We start from the raw sequence: 24129 nt of genomic DNA on the forward strand, positions 1-24129 counted from the left end.
GGCCAGTGTAGGAGATCGATCCCCACACCATGATGCCGGGTGTTGGCCCTGTGTGCCTCCGTCGTATGCAGTCCTGATTGTGCCGCTCACCTGCACGGCGCCAAACACGCATACGACCATCATTGGCACCAAGTCAGAAGCGACTCTCATCGCTGAAGACGACACGTCTCCATTCGTCCCTCCATTCACGCCTGTCGCGACACCACTGGAGGCGGGCTGCACGATGTTGGGGCGTGAGCGGAAGACGGCCTAACGGTGTGCGGGACCGTAGCCCAGCTTCATGGAGACGGTTGCGAATGGTCCTCGCCGATACCCCAGGAGCAACAGTGTCCCTAATTTGCTGGAAAGTGGCGGTGCGGTCCCCTACGGCACTGCGTAGGATCCTACGGTCTTGGCGTGCATCCGTGCGTCGCTGCGGTCCGGTCCCAGGTCGACGGGCACGTGCACCTTCCGCCGACCACTGGCGACAACATCGATGTACTGTGGAGACCTCACGCCCCACGTGTTGAGCAATTCGGCGGTACGTCCACCCGGCCTCCCGCATGCCCACTATACGCCCTCGCTCAAAGTCCGTCAACTGCACATACGGTTCACGTCCACGCTGTCGCGGCATGCTACCAGTGTTAAAGACTGCGATGGAGCTCCGTATGCCACGGCAAACTGGCTGACACTGACGGCGGCGGTGCACAAATGCTGCGCAGCTAGCGCCATTCGACGGCCAACACCGCGGTTCCTGGTGTGTCCGCTGTGCCGTGCGTGTGATCATTGCTTGTACAGCCCTCTCGCAGTGTCCGGAGCAAGTATGGTGGGTCTGACACACCGGTGTCAATGTGTTCTTTTTTCCATTTCCAGGAGTGTATGTGGAAGAATTTGAGCAGATATACAACAACATGCCCCACTCCTCCACTGGATATACACCTCATGAGGCAAAAGAAGAAAACTTCTGGACTGAACATATGCCCAAAACTCAGGAAACTGAGATGCCTTGGGAAGAAAAAATAAGACAAGCCATTATAAATATGACGCAAAAGGCTGATCAGAGAAAACAACAATATAACAAATTAATCAAGAGGGTACAGGCGTACCATGTCGGAGAGAAGGTACTAGTCAAAAGACATACCAAATCATCCTTAACAAAGAAGAGTATAAAGAAATGGGAGTTATTATATACTGGCCCATACATCATTCTACAAATTCCGAACCCTGGGGCTTATCTGTTAGCATACCCGGGATCTAACAAAATTAAAGGGTTATTTTCCCATAACGACTTGAAAAAATTAATGAAGATTAGAAGATAGGGAGGAATGGTGTTGCGAGTGACAGAGATGAACGCTCGTAAAAACATAACAATAAACTGTGTGTGTTTAGTGTTAGAAAACTTTAAACTGAAGTAATTAATCAGTGACACAGATTGTAGAAATAGTGACTAACTATTCCTATCGAGTGCTGCAAAGAAGGTAGTGGAGATAGGCTTCACCTGTGTTTGGGTAAACATGTAACTTTAGCATTGCTAATGTCATCAAGATTTATAAAGGATCTGAATGACCTTCAAGAAGAAAGAAATGTTTCCCGAAAATGACGCTGCATAATCAAAAGAGGTTCCCAGTGAATGTTCATACATAATTTCAAGTGCACGCTTAGATGTGTAAACGTGTGAAGTAATGCGTTTAGGCAGTAAATCATGAGTGACGGTTAACGCCGCAAAGATAATTTCCCGCGCAAAACAATTGACGTCGGCGCGAGAGTTAGAATCGATATAGACGACACAGATACGCTTTGTAAGAGACTCGCATCAAACGCGAGGGGAAACTGATTGATGTTGAACTTCAAAAAAGTGTCATAATTAGACGTTAAGAGTTCTTGATTTATTGTTGAATGTCAAAAGAAAATAATATTCATAGAATTAATAGTTATTTAATGGGTCTTGTTCACTTTGGAATTTTTTTTTTAAATCCATTTCCATATATGTGCATATATGAATGCCGGATGAATCAGAGAATAAATGGAAGAAGTGAATCCACATTCCTCAATACTAATAACTTTTACATTACAGCAATCAACCGGAGAAATATATGTATTTAGGATAAAAATTTTATGAGTATAGATAAATTATATGACTTTTCAAGGAAATGATGGATTATGTCTTTGTATAAAATGAACCACACTTTCCATTATTCGATTATTTGAATCCAAAATCTACTGCAAGTTGCATGAATCCTTTAAATTACGAAGAATAAATCATTGACAGAAAATGTGTCAGAATTTTTGGACTTATAAGCACAAGTGGTGAGGCAAAGTCCAAAAGAAAATTCAAACTAGAGTAAATATGATGATGTTTTCGGCAACAGCAGTAGTCAATGGATAAATAGAAACCTTACGTCAATGGTTAAATTCCTTGCAGTACATCGTAAGAAAAAGGATGCATGAAGCCATGGGGATTTTGTTTTCAAAAAGGAGAATCTTGGACGGTACAACCTAACCAGTTCTTTTACAGGAAGAGTATCCCTTTCGGCCATTGCTAATTCTTTTGGAATGAATGTTTCATGTGAAATCTGGTATCCCTGTCCCTTCTACTCTTCCCATTGTGGGCCGCGTAGAAGACCGACTACAAATGTGGACGTCGGGGACATGCAAGATCCGGGGGAGTTTCAGCACCGCCAGATATTGTCCTGGGAACAAGATTGTAAAACGAAAACTCGAGTTATTTATTGTAAAATGTTTTTTTTTTTTAGCTGGAAGCACAAATCACTCTTCTCCACATCGTTATATAAATCGATACCTATCTTTCATTTAGAGATCAATTTCAAAATTATTTTTACTCTTCTGTAGGCTTTCCTATCTTCTATGTACCGTAGGCTGGGGGTCAAGGCTTAAGAGGTTTTCCAAGGTTTCCCTGCTTAAGAAAGTTCCCGAACGGGTAGACCCTGATAACAGTTTCATGAAAGATCACCTTCCTTAGTTGTGCACAGCAGACATAACACCTTGATGCACGTAAAAGCAATACAGCCGCGGTACCTGTCTCTTCATTTCTTCTATTTTCAATGTTTCTTTTCTTCGTCTGTCTTAAACATAATTTTTTTTCAGTCGGAGGACTGACACTCATCACTTCCGGGTTACCCACACTAATAGATAGCTCGCGAAGTGTGTTCGGTAAATCAAAATTAGGCTCACAAACTTCGCTCGCTGCGAGGGGCATTGTAATGTCCCCACAGAAAATACCATCTACCACGCACCAGTTAATCATTGCCAATCAAACCATCCACATTCATTCACTTTGGAAAAGTATCTGATCTGATTTTCTCGTAACATATGCGGCGACAGCTCGACGACGCCAAAGTATTTTCTAGTGCGTTTATTCTTTGAAATAACAGAGATGCATATATGTATTCTCCATGGTTGTTAGAGTGGTAACTAGGACAGCTTCTGTAGTATCTGTTGAGGGATTGACGTGTTTCTGAGAGATACATATTTTGCTTTTCTTCTCGCTAAAGCGAGCCAATTAACATTTGTGCCGCTAGCGGTTTGTTTGAAGAGAAAGAGACTGTAAACGGAAAATAATTAAGACGTGGAATCACCGGAGATCTGGACATGTAATGGAGATGGATTGAATACACAATTTCCTTCATAAATAAGGTTTGTGACTTTTTTGTTCTGGAGTGAACGAACGAATGAGTTTTTTTCTGAATCATTTGATGATCACGTTGGCCCTGTAATTAGTGGGGAAGTTTCAGCTGTGTCGAAGAGAGCCTGCAATCACTGAGTCTGTGTAAAATCGTCCAAAAAGGCTTCGTACACATCTGGAATTCGCAATCTTTCGTAAAAGGAACAAATTGTCCACACGATTGATTCTCCCGACTGAATGCAGAGCTTAACAGTAATAATAAATGTAAAGATGTCTTACAGCAAGCCAGCCGCTGAATACCAAGACGAAGGACTCCACCAAAGATTCTATTTGGCTGATTTCACGTAATGAAATATTATATTAAAAACTGTACATAGATAAAGGAGAGAGAGAGAGAGCGAATGAAAATAGAGAAAATACTAATAATCCTCCATTAGTCTAACTTTTCGCCTGTCTTATCACGGATCAGCCGACAAAAGGGGAGGCCCTTACTTTACTGTATAGATTTATGTGTGAAGGTGAAGGTATCTTAAAGGCAACAGATACACGTCTATACAGACAAGACATTACACAAAGTTAGCGGCTAGCTCCATTCATCATCTATTCTTACATGAAGAGACGTCAACTTAATATCCTTAACATTTAAAAAAAAATGTTAAAGACACTTAACATCGGTGATCTGACGGGAACCGGTGTTACCACTGCCACAAGGCCGTTGGCTTTTGTACACTAAGACGGACCAAATTACAAGGATACAACACAGTACCATTTCAGAACGTCTACATTTCATGACCACTTTTGACATGAAAATTCGTTTTTCAAATGATTACTTGGATAAGATGGGTACATGTGACGGGATAAATCGCCACAGTAACAGTAACAATTTACGGTCAAAATATTAATTACTTATATTATACATGTAAGATGTAACTTTATCCGTCAGTGAGTGTTAAATGGTGGTTATGATGATAATGATGTTGATGATGAATATGATGGATAACGTTGAACATGTTTTTATTACTCCATGTTAAATATTTACAGTACAAGCGTTGTCAACATAATTTTAGTGCTCATGTCCGAGAGCAACAACACACTCCGGTTGATGAACCCTAATTGAGTCTAATAAGCAAAAGACAATAACAGTTCCTTTGAATGTGAATCTGTGCTACTCACTTCATTCTGATAGTTAATCACTGAAGCTCCGGCACGTCCTACCGGGTAATTACTGTCATAGCACTGGAATATCCAAATGTGCAGGAAGTCCGTGGTAAAAGTGTCCCGTGAGTTGGAACACATTGACACCGGTGTGTCAGACCCACCATACTTGCTCCGGACACTGCGAGAGGGCTGTACAAGCAATGATCACACGCACGGCACAGCGGACACACCAGGAACCGCGGTGTTGGCCGTCGAATGGCGCTAGCTGCGCAGCATTTGTGCACCGCCGCCGTCAGTGTCAGCCAGTTTGCCGTGGCATACGGAGCTCCATCGCAGTCTTTAACACTGGTAGCATGCCGCGACAGCGTGGACGTGAACCGTATGTGCAGTTGACGGACTTTGAGCGAGGGCGTATAGTGGGCAGCGGGAGGCCGGGTGGACGTACCGCCGAATTGCTCAACACGTGGGGCGTGAGGTCTCCACAGTACATCGATGTTGTCGCCAGTGGTCGGCGGAAGGAGCACGTGCCCGTCGACCTGGGACCGGACCGCAGCGACGCACGGATGCACGCCAAGACCGTAGGATCCTACGCAGTGCCGTAGGGGACCGCACCGCCACTTCCCAGCAAATTAGGGACACTGTTGCTCCTGGGGTATCGGCGAGGACCATTCGCAACCGTCTACATGAAGCTGGGCTACGGTCCCGCACACCGTTAGGCCGTCTTCCGCTCACGCCCCAACATCGTGCAGCCCGCCTCCAGTGGTGTCGCGACAGGCGTGAATGGAGGGACGAATGGAGACGTGTCGTCTTCAGCGATGAGAGTCGCTTCTGCCTTGGTGCCAATGATGGTCGTATGCGTGTTTGGCGCCGTGCAGGTGAGCGCCACAATCAGGACTGCATACGACCGAGGCACACAGGGCCAACACCCGGCATCATGATGTAGGGAGCGATCTCCTACACTGGCCGTACACCACTGGTGATCGTCGAGGGGACACTGAACAGTGCACGGTACATCCAAACCGTCATCGAACCCATCGTTCTACCATTCCTAGACCGGCAAGGGAACTTGCTGTTCCAACAGGACAATGCACGTCCGCATGTATCCCGTGCCACCCAACGTGCTCTAGAAGGTGTAAGTCAACTACCCTGGCCAGCAAGATCTCCGGATCTGTCCCCCAATGAGCATGTTTGGGACTGGATGAAACGTCGTCTCACGCGGTCTGCACGTCCAGCACGAACGCTGGTCCAACTGAGGCGCCAGGTGGAAATGGCATGGCAAGCCGTTCCACAGGACTACATCCAGCATCTCTACGATCGTCTCCATGGGAGAATAGCAGCCTGCATTGCTGCGAAAGGTGGATATACACTGTACTAGTGCCGACATTGTGCATGCTCTGTTGCCTGTGTCTATGTGCCTGTGGTTCTGTCAGTGTGATCATGTGATGTATCTGACCCCAGGAATGTGTCAATAAAGTTTCCCCTTCCTGGGACAATGAATTCACGGTGTTCTTATTTCAATTTCCAGGAGTGTAGATCAGGTACAGCAGAGGTCCCAGGACGCTGCCCTGGGGAACACCTGATATCACTTCAGTTTTACTCGATGATTTGCCGTCTATTACTACGAACAGCGACCTTCCAGACAGGAAATCACGAATCCAGTCGCACAACTGAGACGATACCCCATAGGCCCGCAGCTTGATTAGAAGTCGCTTTTGAGGAACGGTGTCAAAAGCTTTCCGGAAATCTAGAAATACGGAATCAACTTGAGATCCCCTGTCGATAGCGGCCATTACTTCGTGTGAATAAAGAGCTAGCTGGGTTGCACAAGAACGATGTTTTCTGAAACCATGCTGATTACGTATCAATAGATCGTTCCCTTCGAGGTGATTCATAATGTTTGAATACGGTATATGCTCCAAAACTCTACTGCAAACCGACGTCAATGATATAGGTCTGTAGTTCGATGGATTACTCCTAATACCCTTCTTAAACACTGGTGCGATCTGCGCAATTTTCCAATCTGTAGGTACAGATCTATCGGCGAGCGAGCGGTTGTATATGGTTGCTAAGTAGGGAGCTATTGTATCAGCGTAATCTGAAAGGAACCTAATCGGTATACAATCTGGACCTGAAGACTTGCCCGTATCAAGCGATTTGAGTTGTTTCGCAACCCCTAAGGTATCTACTTCTAAGAAACTCATGCTAGCAGCTGTCCGTGTTTCAAATTCTGGAATATTCCATTCGTCTTCCCTGGTGAAGGAATTTCGGAAAACTGCGTTCAGTAACTCCGCTTTAGCGGCACAGTCGTCGGTAACAGTACCATCGGCACTGCGCAGCGAAGGTATTGACTGCGTCTTGCCGCTTGTGTACTTTACATACGACCAGAATTTCTTCGGATTTTCTGCCAAATTTCGAGACTATGTTTCGTTGTGGAACCTATTAAAGGCATCTCGCATTGAAGTCCGTGCCAAATTTCGCGCGTCTGTTAATTTTAGCCAATCTTCGGGATTTCGCATTCTTCTGAACTACGCATGCTTTTTCCGTTGCCTCTGCAACAGCGTTCGGACCTGTTTTGTGTTCTATGGAGGATCAGTTCCATCTCTTAGCAATTTATAAGGTATGAATCTCTCAATTGCTATTGCTACTATATCTTTGAATTTGAGCCACATCTCGTCTACACTTGCATAGTCAGATCGGAAGGAATGGAGATTGTCTTTTAGGAAGGCTTCTAGTGACACTTTATCTGCTTTTTTAAATAAAATTATTTTGCGTTTGTTTCTGGTGGATTTGGAAGAAACGATATTGAGCCTAGCTACAACGACCGTGTGATCACTAATCCCTGTATCAGTCATGATGCTCTCTATCAGCTCTGGATTGTTTGTGGCTAAGAGGTCAAGTGTGTTTTCGCAACCATTTACAATTCGCGTGGATTCGTGGACTAATTGCTCGAAATAATTTTCAGAGAAAGCATTTAGGACAATCTCGGAAGATGTTTTCTGCCTACCACCGGTTTTGAACGAGTATTTTTGCCAACATATCGAGGGAAGGTTGAAGTCCCCACCAACTATAACCGTATGAGTGGGGTATTTATATGTTACGAGACTAAAATTTTCTCTGAATTGTTCAGCAACTATATCATCGGAGTCTGGGGGTCGGTATAAGGAGCCAATTATTAACTTAGTTCGGCTGTTAAGTATAGCCTCCACCCACACCAATTCGCACGGAGTATCTACTTCGACTTCACTACAAGATAAACCACTACTGACAGACACAAACACTCCACCACCAATTGTGCCTAATCTATCTTTCCTGAACACCGTCTGAGACTTCGTAAAAATTTCTGCAGAACTTATTTCAGGCTTTAGCCAGCTGTACAGAAACGATTTCAGCTTCTGTGCTTTCTATTAGCGCTTGAAGCTCAGGGACTTTCTCAGCACAACTACAACAATTTACAACTACAATTCCGACTGTTCCTTGATCCAAGCACGTCCTTTATTAGCCACGCACCCTTTGAGATTGCAGCCAACCCCGTACTTTCCCGAGGCCTTCTAACCTAAAAAACCGCCCAGTCCACGCCACACAGCCTCCGCTACCCGTGTAGCCGCCAGCTGAGTGTAGTGAACTCCTGACGTATTCAGCGGAACCCGAAACCCCACCACCCTATGGCGCAAGTCAAGGAATCTGCAGCCAACACGGTCGCAAAACCGTCTGAGCCTCTGATTCAGACCCTCCAACCGGCTCTGCACCAAAGGTCCGCAGTCGGTTCTGTCAACGATGCTGCAGATGGTGAGCTCTGCCTTCATCTCGTAAGCAAGACCGGCAGCCTTCACCAAATCAGAAAGCCGCTGTAATCCAGAGAGAATTTCCTCAGATCCAAAGCGACACACGTCATTAGTGCCGACATGTGCCACCACCTGCAGCTGGCTGCACCCTGTGCTCTTCATGGGATCCGGAAGGACCCTTTCCACATCAGGAATGACTCCACCCGGAATGCACACGAAGTGCACACTGGATTTCTTCCCCTCCTTAGCCGCCATATCCCTAAGGGGCCCCACTACGCGCCTAATAGTGGAGCTCCCAACTACCAATAAGCCAACCCTCTGTGATTGCCCGGACCTTGAAGGCTGAGAATCATCCTCTGAAACAGGGCAGGCAGCTGCTTCTAGCTCAGCGAGAGACAGTGCCCGAAACCTGTTTGTCAGACGCACCGGGGAGGCTTTCTGATCAGCCTCTGGGGACGTCTTTCGCTGCCTGCCACGCCTTGGAACGACCTCCCAATCAACCACAGGCGAGGGCTCAGCCCCACTGCGGGCAGCAACCGGGGCAACCACAGCGGCAGACCAATCTGGGGAGAGACGAGATGAGGTTGACATCCCCATGATACCCAAGTCCGGCTCCCCACAGTGGTGCCCATTGGCAACAGCCTCAAGCTGCGTGACCGAAGTCAGCACCGCTTGCAGCTGTGAGCTACCGCTGAGCTACCCAAGCACGACTCATGCAGGTGGAAGGTAGGAGATGAGGTACCAGCAAAAGTAAAGCTGTGAGGACCGGGCGTGAGTCGTGCTAGGGTAGCTCAGCGATAGAGCACTTGCCCACGAAAGGCAAAGGTCCCGAGTTTAAGTGTCCGTCCGGCACACAGTTTTAATCTGCCAGGAACTTTGAACCCAGCATGTGTCTATTGGTGTGAATAGTTATCGTCTTAGCTCCAGAAGAAGTGCCGCTAGTGGACGGGATCTGCGGCAACCATCGGTACATCACGGTAAGGTGTCACATCCCTTCGCCCCCAAATAAAGGAATGTCTCATCCATCTCGAAGAAGACATGGCTGCCGAAGGTAAGAGGGTTTGCCGAGGCTACTGAAAGTGGCAACAGAGACATGGCCTAGTGTGGCCACGTTTTGCATCGAAATTTCCAGGAGAATCAGCCAAATGTGGGTTGTCCAGACGAGGAAAGGCTGCACCTCTGTGCAATGCGGTAGAACCCTGTGGTCACACGCGGTGCCACCGGCGTGAGGAATCCTGGAGAGGGGATCAAGCAGTGGAGGTGCAGGGAGTGGCTCGTCGTTAGCTTTGCTGTACCTTGCGATGTTGCTGATCTGGAAACAGGGCAGGAGCATGAGACACGCTGCCTTTACAGGAGGAAAGACAGCAGGATGTTAGGGGAAATATATTAGATCTCACAGAATTTTGCAGGAGGGATCCGACAAGGATAGATGGTCGGCACCCATAACCAGACGTGGAAGGACTCCAAGAGCTGGATCGGAGGATGTACGGATTGTGGCGTGTAGCGGCTGGTAATTGACAGGGCTGCCAAAGGCTTTGAGTATGTTGATAAGAATGAAAGGCCAACAAGGCCCCAAGGGTTGCTTTGGAGGACGCTGTAAATCGTGCAAATGAGCACTGAGAATGTGAGAAGGAAAGTGGATGGGAGTCGAGAAAGATGTCTCAGAATGTAGAATATACGCTGGTGCACGAGGATTGTCATAATGGACATTGAATTGGCTTGGTAATGGACGTATGACAGAGTAGCAAGGCCAGCACATGAGTTAAAGAACTGAAGAGTGCGATGGGTGTTAGCGACGGAATAAGCGTGGAGAGAGGCTCAATGTCGTGTAGCATCGTGAATCGTAGAAGCCACGAAGAACTTTTCCAACCGTGGCTAAGACTCTTTACTGAATTACTGACAGTTCTAGGCGCTACAGCCTGGAACCGCGCGACCGCTACGGTTGCAGGTTCGAATGCTGCCTCGGGCATGGATGTGTGTGATGTCCTTAGCTTAGTTAGGTTTACGTAGTTCTAAGTTCTAGGGGACTGATGACCTCAGCAGTTAAGTCTCCTAGTGCTCAGAGCCATTTGAAGCATTTTTGAATTCCTGATGAAGTAGTGGCTGTGTCGTGGACGTCTGGGTAGGAGCAGCGGCCAGAGAGATTAACTTCGACAAGAGAATGCTCACAGTCTTGCTGTAGGTGCTGTAAGAGAAGCAGGGGGTGTGGCAAGATGTCTGGGGCTGTGATGACAGCTGGAAAGAGACAGCCGGCGTTGAGATCATATGTATGAGGCGAAAGAATATCAGAAGCAATCGGAAGTAGTGCACGGGTACGGTAGGCTACTATAAGCAAGCACGAAACCACAGAATTCTGACAATCTGGACGCTAGGCACTGTTGGAACATCATCACTAAGCTAAGTATTCTTTTCACTACTGTAGTGCGGACGATAATTTGGAATCTCTGATCCTAAATGCTATGATCTTGGTCGTCACTGTAGTGTTAGTGACCAGACGAACAGCGCACTGTGATTGGCGTGACCAGATAGCAAAGAATACTGGAAGTTTATTGAGTCCAATAAATAAAACTCAGTAGCAGCATCTTGGAATGTTCGTCTGCAGTACTTTCTTCAGACTGATAGTTCATCGCTGAAGCACTGGAATGTCCTACTGTGTAATCACTGATGCTGCACTGGAATGTCCTATCAGGTAATAAGTCATTCCGCTGGAATCTTTGCAAGTGGACAAGTCCGTGCTAATGGTGTCCCTTTAGGCGGTATTTCTGAAACGACTTAGAGACGGAGTTCCGTGAAGCGGTGAGCAATAAATGCACTTGGCAACGGCCTTGTTTCGATATGGCAGCGAAGTGCTCCTCGGTTGGATTGGTACAATGGATTATGTTTGGTGGATGGACCGCTAGGTGCAGCTGGCTTTGAGCACGGAGCTTGGAGTGCGCATGGCGAGAGAACCCCAACTTAGGAACCATTAGGCGCAGTCGACGTAAAGTCTGGAGTATGAACTGACAGCGGAGCGGTCGGGCTGCGGCTTAAATACTCGTCCGATGGAAGGATACCGGAGGGGCACGGACTCCCTGAAGCAAGGTAGTGCCGCCAAGGCAGCGCGCATTTGCGGCGATGCTTATACCTCTGGCAGTGAGGTTCGACTGCCAAAAATCAAACATGTGCCCGTTGTTGCGGACTGTTTTCGTCTGAGCTCCAAAGGAAGTGTCATTAGCACGCCTGCACTGCAGTAACCCACGGCACATGACTGTATGGTTTATAAGTCGCAAGAGGATACAGCGGGAACACTGTAGGGGTGGACAGGGATTGCCGTGTGTAGCAAAGTATGGAGACAATCGGCATACCTACAAATGAAGAGATTTTCAGCGAAAAGATAGAAAACGACGATAAACAGGCCGAATGGTGCTAACCACTAAAACGATCATTAGTTTAGAATGCACGGTCTACATAGCTTGCACAATATTGGGAAAGTAATTTGGTTCATCAAAATTAGAAATCAGCAGTATGATAACTATAATACTCCAGCGACGAGGGCAAGTCAGTAGTAAAGGAATTTTTTCCCGTTCCATAGGCTGACAGCAATGTCTCACTAATGGCATGCCTTAACCTTACTATTGCTAGCTGTTGCGCGTTGCTTGCGTTCGTTCAGCGAACAGCAGTACTCGAACTGATTTCAGAGAATTTTATTACATGCAACGAACAAATGTTGTTGTTGTGGTCTTCAGTCCTGAGACTGGTTTGATGCAGCTCTCCATGTTACTCTATCCTGTGCAAGCTTCTTCATCTCCCAGTACTTACTGCAACCTACGTCCTTCTCAATCAGCTTAGTGTATTCATCTCTTGGTCTCCCTCTATGATTTTTACCCTCCACACTGCCCTCCAATGCTAAATTTGTGATTCCTTAATGCCTCAGAACGTGTCCTACCAACCGGTCCCTTCTTCTTGTCAAGTTGTGCCACAAACTCCTCTTCTCCCCAATTCTATTCAATACCTCCTCATTAGTTATGTGATCTACCCATCTAATCTTCAACATTCTTCTGTAGCACCACATTTCGAAAGCTTCTATTCTCTTCTTGTCTAAACTATTTATCGTCCATGTTTCACTTCCATACATGGCTACACTCCATACAAATACTTTCAGAAACGACTTCCTGACACTCAAATCTATACTCGATGTTAACAAATTTCTCTTCTTCAGAAACGCTTTTCCTGCAATTTGCCAGTCTACATTTTATATCCTCTCTACTTCGACCATCATCGGTTATTTTGCTCCCCAAATAGCAAAACTCCTTTACTACTTTAAGTGTCTCATTTCCTAATCTAATTCCCTCAGCATCACCCGACTTAATTCGACTACATTCCACCATCCTCGTTTTGCTTTTGTTGATGTTCATCTTATACTCTCCTTTCAAGCCACTGTCCATTCCGTTCAACTGCTCTTCCAAGTGCTTTGCTGTCTCTGATAGAATTACAATGTCATCGGCGAACCTCAAAGTTTTTATTTCTTCTCCATGGATTTTAATACCTACTCCGTATTTTTCTTTTGTTTCCTTTACTGCTTGCTCAATATACAGATTGAATAACATCGGGGAGAGGCTACAACCCTGTCTCACTCCCTTCCCAACTGCTGCTTCCCTTTCATGTCCCTCTACTCTTATAACTGCCATCTGGCTTCTGTACAACTTGTAAATAGCCTTTCGCTCCCTGTTCAAATGGTTCAAATGGCTCTGAGCACTATGGGACTCAACATCTTAGGTCATAAGTCTCCTAGAACTTAGAACTACTTAACCTAAGGACATCACACACACCCATGCCCGAGGCAGGATTCGAACCTGCGACCGTAGCAGTCCCGCGGTTCCGGACTGCAGCGCCAGAACCGCACGGCCACCGCGGCCGGCGCTTTCGCTCCCTGTATTTTACCCCTGCCACCATTAGAATTTGAGAGAGAGTATTCCAGTCAACATTGACAAAAGCTTTCTCTAAGTCTACAAATGCTAGAAACGTAGGTTTGCCTTTCCTTAATCTTACTTCTAAGATAAGTCGTAAGGTCAGTATTGCCTCACGTATTCCAGTATTTCTACGGAATCCAAACTGATTTTCCCCAAGGTTGGCTTCTACTAGTTTTTCCATTCGTCTGTAAAGAATTCGCGTTAGTATTTTGCAGCTGTGGCTTATTAAATTGATTGTTCGGTAATTTTCACATCTGTCAACACCTGCTTTCTTTGAAATTGGAATAATTATGTTCTTCTTGAAGTCTGAGGGTATTTCGCCTGTCTCATACATCTTGCTCACCAGATGGTAGAGTTTTGTCAGGACTGGCTCTCCCAAGGCCGTCAGTAGTTCTAATGGAATGTTGTCTACTCCCGGGGCCTTGTTTCGACTCAGGTCTATCAGGGCTCTGTCAAACTCTTCACGCAGTATTGCATCTCCCATTTCGTCTTCATCTACATTCTCTTCCATTTCCAGAATATTGTCCTCAAGTACGTCGCCATTGTACAGACCCTCTATATACTCCTTCCACCTTTCTGTTTTCCCTTCTTTGCTTAGAACTGGGTTTCCATCTGAGCTCTTGATATTCATATGAGTGGTTCTCTTTTCTCCAAAGGTCTCTTTAATTTTCCTGTAGGCAGTATCTATCTTACCCCTAGTGAGATAAGCCTCTACATCCTTAAATTTGTTCTCTAGCCATCCCTGCTTAGCCATTTTGCACTTCCTGTCGATCTCATTTTTGATACGTTTGTATTCCTTTTTGCTTGCTTCATTTACCGCATTTTTATACTTTCTCCTTTCATCAATTAAATTCAATATTTCTTCTGTTACCCAAGGATTTCTACCAGCCCTCGTCTTTTTACCTACTTGATCCTCTGCTGCCTTCACTACTTCATCCCTCAGAGCTACCCATTCTTCTTCTACTGTATTTATTTCCCCCATTTGTGACAATTGTTCCCTTATGCTCTCCCTGAAACTCTGTACAACCTCTGGTTTAATCAGTTTGTCCAAATCCGATCCCCTTAAATTCCCACCTTTTGCAGTTTGTTCAGTTTTAATCTACAGCTCATAACCAATAGATTGTGGTCAGAGTCCACAACTTCCCCTGGAAATGTCTTACAATTTAATACCTGCTTCCTAAATCTCTGTCTTACCATTATATATTCTATCTGATACCTTCTAGTATTTCCAGGATTCTTCCATGTGTACAACCTTCTTTTATGATTCTCGAACCAAGTGTTAGCTATGATTAAGTTATGCTCTGTACAAAATTCTACCAGACGGTTTCCTCTTTCATTTCTTTCCCCCAATCCATATTATCCTGCTGTGTTTCCTTCTCTTCCTTTTCCAACTATCCAATTCCAGTCACCCATGACTATTAATTTTTCGTCTCCCTTCACTACCTGAATAATTTTTTTTATCCCATCATACATTTCATCTATTTCTTCATCATCTGCAGAGGTAGTTGGCATATAAACTTGTACTACTGTAGTAGGCGTGGGCTTCGTGTCTATCTTGGCCACAACAATGCGTTCACTATGTTGTTCGTAGTAGCTTACCCGCACTCCTATTTTTTTATTCATTATTGAAACTACTCCTGCATTACCCCTATTTGATTTTGTATTTATAACCCTGTATTCACCTGACCAAAAGTCTTGTTCCTCCTGCTACCGAACTTCACTAATTCCCACTATATCTAACTTTAACGTATCCATTTCCCTTTTTAAGTTTTCTAACCTACCTGCCCGATTAAGGGATCTGACATTCCACGCTCTGATCCGCAGAACGTCAGTTTTCTTTCTCCTGATAACGACGTCCTCTTGAGTAGTCCCCGCCCGGCCCGGAGATACGAATGGGGGACTATTTTACCTCCGGAATATTTTACCCAAGAGGACGCCATCATCATTTAACCTTACAGTAAATCTGCATGCCCTCGGGATAAATTACGGTTGTAGTTTCCCATTTCCCCTTGCTTTCAGCCGTTGGCAGTACCAGCACAGCAAGGCCGTTTTGGTTAGGGTTACAATGCCAGATCAGTCAATCATCCAGACTGTTGTCCCTGCAACTACTGAAAAGGCTGCTGCCCCTCTTCAGGAACCACACGTTTGTCTGGCCTCTCAACAGATACCCCTCCGTTGTCGTTGCACCTACGGTACGGCCATCTGTATCGCTGAGGGACGCAAGCCTCCCCAGCAACGGCAAGGTCCATGGTTCATGGGGGAGAAACGAACAAATAAGAAAAGTGATTTCGTTTTTTGCACTCTGATGAGATTAACGATGCGGAGATATTTCAGCGGCATGCAACTGCAGTGTGGTGATGAACAAAAGCTTTAGGAGTGAATAAATCGCTTTTGAAAGTGGACATGTATTTTATCTGTAACGAACAGCGGCCGCGTATGAAACTCACTTTGAAAACTGATATGAAAATCGAAACAGCTGAGCGAATGTTTCGTGCTGAGCGTCATGCCAGAACTGAAAATTTGGGCGTAAGTGGAACGTTAGTAGTTGGAATCGTCAATCCTCGGACAAATTATTACAATGTGGCTGCTTGTTCAGTAACACGTGTATTGTTTGATTTTTGTCACAGGGCCTTTTGGGAACCCATGAAGTTTCTGCACAGCTGCGTCTCATTCAACACTTTCGCCGCAAGGAGTGCTGTATGAGCTGCACTGTAAAAATGGATTCCCCTCTGCCCCCCCCCCTCTCCCCCTCCCACACTCCGGCCCCCGGAGAAAGCTCAGTGTGTTGTGTGTTTAGCAGAAACCGAATCACCGATTGCTGTGCAGTAAAAGTTTGTGTCCAGTTATGGAAAGAAAGCACCCGATGTCAATCTAACCAGAACAAGAATGGAAACTTTTTTAGCAACGGGGTCGGTTTATAAACGAACGAGCAGCGGCAGACCATCTGTTTCGGAGGAGACTGTGGAGGCAGATCAAACAGCATTCACGAGGACGCCATTGAAATCGGTTGGACAAGCTTCGGGAAAGCTTCAAGTGCCAAAGAGTACAGTGCGTAAAGAGGTTCTCAGACGTCTTAATGTGTATTCTTGTAACGTCCAAACTGTTCATGCATTACAACCAGATGATCACCCAAAATGTGAGAAACTTGCAGTGAAAATGCAGAACCGTTTGGACGAGGACAACGATTAAGTGTGTGTGTTCTTCCGATGACGTTACATTTCGTGTTAATGGCCCAGTTAACCGGCATAATGTCCGGATATGGGGATCAGAAAATCCTCATAGCGTACGGAAACACGATCAGGACAGTCCAATGATTGTGTTGTGTAGGTTAATATGTGATCGAGTGATTGGCCCACTTTTCTTCCTTGAAAGCAATGTAAGTGGTTCCGTTTACCTAGACAAGTTGGAGAATTATGCCGTTCCCTAGCTGCAGGATATGCAAGACACTGTAATCTTTCAGCAAGATGGTGCTCTCCCTCATTGGGCTATAGAAGCCTGCCATTATCTTAATGAAATCTTCGCCAACGGGTAGATTGGCAGAGATTGCCTAATTTCATGGCCCCAGACATCACCTGACATTACATCCTTAGATTTCTTTCTTTGGGGTATGTGAAAGATATTGTGTACAAAACAACAGTTCCTGATACTGCTACACTTCAACGGTGCATCAGAGATGCCATTAGCACTATCACACCATGTACATGTTGCAGAACGCATGGCAAGCGACCGAATGGCCGATTGATATTTTGCGTGTTACCGGGAGTGCACACGTTGAAGTGATTTAAATTCTGAAGTGTGTTATGTTTATGTAAGGGTCAAAATTTAAGGAGTAGAGGCATACATAGTATATGACGCATATTTTATTGACTGTATCCGATAGGCCGTAACATTGTTTTGTTATCAGGGTGAGCATTTATTGCTTAGCACAACTTTAACAAATATGACAAGTGTGGAAGTACAATATAACCAGTCAGCGGAACAATTATAATCTGTATTGGACGAACACATCTTCACTAAAACGAGAGAAAATATTCTTAATTAGGCAACTTATACTAACAAAAATAATGCAAGAGAATGTTTAACTTTCAGCCCATATCAGGTAGTGAGCTATAACTACAAAATACTACGACGACAGTGGGAAAAAATATTTACAAGTCAAATCCGGGAATGAGATCCCACTAATGGCAGTGACACTTATGGGCACAAACTTGAGTATGGGACCATGTTGGAAGAACATGTGCAATAGAAGTCCAAGGGACAGCAGCCAAGTCAGCAATGACCATTCAGTTTACGATTCAACTTGCAATTAACCTTCAAAGTAAAAAAAAAATACAATGTCAAATCAGTGAGGAATTATATCCATTAACTAAAACCAAATGCGCCAACTGACTTCCACGAACAGAATGTTTTTATCCTACGCAGAACAAGTACTAACACAAATTAGACATCAGGCTCGAACCCTAATCAAGAAAAATATAGAAAAAAGTCCAGATAAGATTCTAAATAAAATGTACTTGCAATCTAAGTAATTTGATTAAAATAGTAGGAATACAATCAACAGAAGGACGCCCCAAAGGGCTAAGTTAAAATAAGAATATTTGCCTTGTCTGAACGCTGTCATGTGTGCAACCAACTCACACTCCTTGTAAATTGTCCACAGTACACAAGAGGCAAAATCTGCTGATGTACACAAGCGTAGGGTCAACTCATTTTCACGAACGTAACTACTAGTATACCCTTTTTAGCAAGTGAGTTAAGTGAAGCACAGTGTACAAGCAGCCCACAACGCAGAATAAGATGCTCATGAAGCAAATCCGTATGTTACCTGTGGTCGACACTGGCTGTGTATCCGCACGGAACAAAATGCAGGTTGAATCAATTGCAATCCAAACACTATGTTTGCTATTAACGCCAGTCTGGTAATGCAAACGTCTATTCAAAACACCGCCCGCCTCTGGTAGGTGTTTGTAGCCTTCCAGATCCACATAACCGCCACTCGCAGCTGCCCGATGGCCCTCCTCCGTTTAGCGGTGAGCAACAACCGACCACGGGCCGACTCTCAGGGGGATACGTGAACGCACCATGCTGTGCGCGAGCCGCCTAGCTGGAAGCCGAGCGGGTCGTTGTTTGGCGACGGGCAGAGTTTTTACATCGCGCATTCGATTTGATATCAAAATCCATGACAACTCTGAAGCGTTTCTAAATGTCGGAACCACATTTAAGGCGTATTGAACAGAAAGGAAAATACTTTCACAATCGCATAGTAACCGTTGACGGGATGTACTGTAATTTCCAAGAATGACTGCCTATCGAAGTCGCGAGATCCAAACGATACATATCGAAATTGCGGTTGTAAATCGATCATGCGACTCTGGTGGCGGGCATTATGAGTATGTTTACTGTGCTCACTCCAGCAACAACAAAAGAAGAGCGTTACAAAAGTACTTGTAATTTCAAAGGAGACGACTTACCTTACTCGTTGTTGGTGTTGTCGGGATATCAAAGTTCATGTGATTTGTACGCTACAGTGACAATTCTCTTTTTTGCCATAGCCTGGGTAAATTTTGCTAGTATCGTGCAAGAATATCGGCAGAGTGTCCTACTCGTTAACTTTTTCTGCAAACGCAAGTTGTGGAATTAGAGGTACTGAAACAAGTACAGTTAGTCTCTTTGTCCTGGACACCCTTCTCTTTTAATGGAAGAGTTCACAGATTGTCACTACCACACAACACATTTCTCGGCATAACCTGAAATAGTCATACTCGGTATTAGCAAATAAATCAGTTTCCGATGCTGTTGCTTGCAAGGTGTAGTCTCGAATCCAGCAACATACAACAATTGCACTGGTCTGGATGGATAATTTGGAAGAGTATAACCACGTATACTCGCTCGTTTTCCGCACTGTCCGCAATGAAATTGTAACGGTATTTCAGAATCGAAACTCCTCTTACGAAGTCTTACACACTTCGCACCACCACAGTCTACACAGTCCCATGTTTCCTCCTCCGCCTGTACTCCATATTTGTGACAAAAAGTCAAACAATTTTCTACGCTGGATAAGTATGGAATTAGATTTTTCCATGTGACAGAATTCGACGAAGAAACGTCGCGAACACCAGACATCACACTCACTATCGACAGAAATCGTCTGGGTTTCCCAAGCAACTCACAAATACCGGGCGTGAGTCGTGCTTCGGTAGCTCAGATGGTAGAGTACTTGCCCGCGAAAGGCAAAGGTCCCGAGTTCGAGTCTCGGTCGGGCACACAGTTTTAATCTGCCAGGAAGTTTCAACTCACAAATAATTCGCAGAGGAATGTAATTTAGAGCAACTATAGCAACTATAGCAATCAAAAAACATAATTCCAGCTTATTACATCAGCATAAACAGCCTTTGGTTAAGAATTTTCAACTGCCAGCAGATATTTTAACTCCACCCAATTTTAACTCAGTCAATGTGAAATGTCAGCTATCTTTATTGCATCAAAATATTCGAGGACTGAGAAATAAAATTAATGAATTAACTATCTGCATAGATGAATTAGAGTCTTCAAACCCAGCTGACATAATCTGCCTCTCTGAACATCATGAGACCACTGGTATAGAACTTTTAAGTGTTACAGGGTTTAGGTTAGCATCTCACTTTTGTAGATCAGAAATGGAGAAAGGAGGAGTTGCCACATTCATCAGGAACTCTCATAAATTTAAGAACATAGACATTCATAAATTTTGCCTAGAACAGCATATGGAAGCATGTACAAAAGAATTAGATTTTCACAAAAAATCTTTCATAATACGAGTATTAAGTGTATATCGAGCACCTGCAGGTAACTTTAATCTGTTTGTAAACCACCTTGAAGCTGTACTGGCCCATTTAACAACCAAAAACAAAGAAATAGTGGTTGCTGGTGATTTCAATGTAGATTTCCTTAAAGACTCTCCCAATAAGAACTTATTTGAGATAGTAACACTATCATTCAACTTAATTCCCACAGTAAAGTTCCCCACTAGGATAGCCACTTGCTCACAAACAGCCATTGATAATATCTTTATAGAAAAGTCAAATGAACAAAACTATATTACAAAACCAATAGTCAATGGCCTCTCAGACCATGACATGCAGTTCCTTCTGTTAAATGTTAATACTGAACAGTATATAAAATCTGTTAAATCTGAGCTCAAGAGGGTAATCAGTAAGCCAAAAATTGATTATTTTAGGACACTCCTCAGAGACATTCACTGGACTGATGCTTACAGTGCTCATGGCATGAATGAAAAATATAACATTTTTGCTAATAAAGTGCTTACCTTATTCGAACACTGCTTTCCCCCAAAACTTACCAAGGTTAGAGCAAAGTCTACAAAGAAGCCATGGATTACTCGAGGAATAGGGGTATCTTGTAAAACAAAAAGAAAACTGTATCTGTCAATCCGAAACATTTCCAATGTTGATGCTATAGCACATTATAAGAAATACTGCAAAATATTAAAGACTGTAATACGGATGTCAAAGCAAATATATTACAAGGAAAAGATAGTCATATCAGATAACAAAATAAAGACAATATGGGATATAGTTAAGGAGGAGACCGGTAGAACCAGACATGAAGAGGAACAAATAACATTAAGAGTAAATGATACATTGGTGACAGATGTGTATATTGTTGCAGAACTTTTTAACAAACATTTTATAACTGTTACTGAAAAGATGGGGTTGTCAGATTCGGTAGATACTGCTATGGATTACCTTAGATCAGACATTTCAAGTAACTTCCATAATATGAATTTGACCCTCACTACCCCAACAGAAATAATGTCCATCATAAAATCTTTAAAATCAAAAACATCTAGTGGGTATGATAAAATATCAACAAAGTTAATTAAAGAATGTGATTCTGAGCTAAGTAACATATTAAGCTATCTGCATAACCAGTCGTTTATCAGTGGAATATTTCCTGAATGGCTGAAATATGCTGAAGTTAAGCCACTGTTTAAGAAGGGAGATAAAGAAATAGCATCAAATTTCCGTCCAATTTCACTGTTGCCAACATTCTCAAAAATTTTCGAAAAAGTAATGTACAGTCGTCTTTATAACCATCTTATCTCAAATAACATATTGTCAAAGTCACAGTTTGGATTTCTAAAAGGTTCTGATATTGAGAAGGCTATCTACACTTACAGTGAAAATGTACTTAATTCATTAGACAAAAAATTGCAGGCAACTGGTATATTTTGTGATCTGTCAAAGGCATTTGACTGTGTAAATCACAATATCCTTTTAAGTAAACTAGAATATTATAGTGTAACAGGAAATGCTGCAAAATGGTTCAAATCTTATATCTCTGGCAGGAAACAAAGGGTGTTATTAGGAAAGAGACATGTATCAATGATCTTTCATCAGTAACATTACCAGATGCCAAGTTTGTTTTGTTTGCTGATGATACAAACATTGCAATAAATAGCAAATCAAGTGTAGTCTTAGAAAGATCAGCCAATAAAATATTTGTGGACATTAATCACTGGTTCCTAGCCAATTCTTTGTCACTAAACTTTGAAAAAACACACTACATGCAGTTCAGAACTTGTAAGGGGTGTCCCAAGAGTATATGTGTAACATACGATGACAAGAAGATAGAAGAAGTGGACAGTGTTAAATTCTTGGGATTACAGCTTGATAATAAATTCAACTGGGAGGAGCACACCACAGAACTGCTGAAGCGTCTTAACAAATCTCTGTTTGCAATGCGAATTTTGTCAGACATAGGGATATAAAAATGAAAAAGCTGGCATACTATGCTTACTTTCATTCCATAATGTCATATGGGATTATTTTTTGGGGTAATTCATCAAGACAAGCTAAAGTTTTCCGGGCACAAAAACGTGCAGTAAGAATTATATGTGGTGTGAACTCAAGAACATCCTGCAGAAGCCTGTTTAGGGAACTAGGGATACTAACTACAGCTTCCCAATATATTTATTCCTTAATGAAATTTGTCATTAAAAATATATCACTTTTTCAAACCAACAGCTCAATTCATGGAATCAATACTAGAAATAAGAACAATCTTCACAAGGATTTAAAGTCACTTAGTCCTGTACAAAAAGGTGTGCATTATTCAGGAACACACATTTTCAATAACTTGCCAGCAGCCATAAAAGCTTAACAAACAATGAAATTCAGTTTAAGAGAAGCCTAAAGGATTTTTTGGTGGCCAACTCCTTCTACTCCATTGATGAATTTCTTAGTAAAACCAACTGATTTGTATATAAGTCCAACATAACTTCTGCACAATTTCAGTGCAGTAATGTGTTCACTGAAAATTTGTGTGTGTGTGTGTGTGTGTGTGTAAGTATAATCTAACTTCTGCACCATTTCAGTGCAGTAATGTGTTCATTGTAAATAAGTATTACAGTAGTTGTATTACATGTTTATTACCTTATAAATAAATAAAAAACTTTTTTATTTTAAATTCAGTGCATTAGTATTTGTAAAATGACTCTTAGTGTTCATTAAAAAATGACGATCATTCCACTTGGGACCTGTGGAATGGTACATTAGCTTATTTGTTTTAGTTGTAAATATTTGTCATGTATTGTTGTTTTTCTGACATGTTCCACATCCTGGAGGACCTCCTCACTACGGATCAATTGGAATGAAAGTAAATCTAATCTAATTTAATCTAACGATGGAAAACAGATAAAAATGACGATCACAAATAATTGATCATAACGCCCGCCATCAGAGTCACACGATCGATTTACAACTGCATGTTCTATATATATCATTTGGACCCCGCGACTTCGATAGGCAATCATTCTTGCAAAATAACTGGATGTACCTTCATCGTTATGTATTGCAGAGTAAGCGAGAAACGATGAGATGATGTGGAAATAACTACATCCGATTACAGAAAAAAGTTCAGAATGCCAAGTTCAGGCAGGAAAGTTGACGATAACAGTGTTTTGAGGTATGAAGCGCACACTGCCACACTGCTTATTCATTAAACTCCTAAAGGACAAACAGTGAATAATAACAATTACTGTGGGAAACTGTGACATCTGAAACTCAAAATGGAAATGAACTAATTAAGAAAATTTTCAAAAGTTGTGATTTCATTTAAGGATAATGCCCGTCGTCATACAGTTGGGAAAACAACCTTCTGAATCTTAGCGTGAGCTCTTGCAGAACCCAACTTACATTCTTGACCTAGCTCCACGGTAGTTTCACCTTTTTGGCCTGATGCATGGACCCATCAGTGCATCCAAGCTGTCATCCGATGACGTGGTTGTGGCAGCATTACAAGAGTGGATGTCCACGATCCCACACAGTGTCTCCCAGAACGGTTCCGCAAGCTTATCAAGATATGGACTTAGTGCATAGAGGTTGAGGAAGATTACGAGCCGAAATGACGTCTCTTGTAAAGCTTTTATTTTTTATTTTTAGTAAAAGCTTCTTCTTTGAAAGACTGACGTCCTTTCTTGACTAGACTTCATACAAACACAGAGGTGGTTGCGCTGGTTAAGGCATTGGTCTCACAGCTGGGATGAGTGAGATTGAAACTACTATCCAGCCATCCACATTCAGGCAGTCTTCGGTATCTCACTCCTGATTAACAGTAA

At 43.4% G+C, this 24129-nt stretch overlaps 1 protein-coding gene across 1 annotated transcript in view; it reads left to right on the forward strand.

Moving 5' to 3' along the window:
- Window positions 1-24129, forward strand: part of LOC126161830 (protein takeout-like) — a 42182-nt gene that overhangs the window by 12255 nt on the left and 5798 nt on the right. The gene's annotated exons all lie outside the window — the stretch shown is intronic.

This window comes from Schistocerca cancellata, chromosome 2 (assembly GCF_023864275.1).
Source record: "Schistocerca cancellata isolate TAMUIC-IGC-003103 chromosome 2, iqSchCanc2.1, whole genome shotgun sequence".
NCBI lineage: Eukaryota > Metazoa > Arthropoda > Insecta > Orthoptera > Acrididae > Schistocerca > Schistocerca cancellata.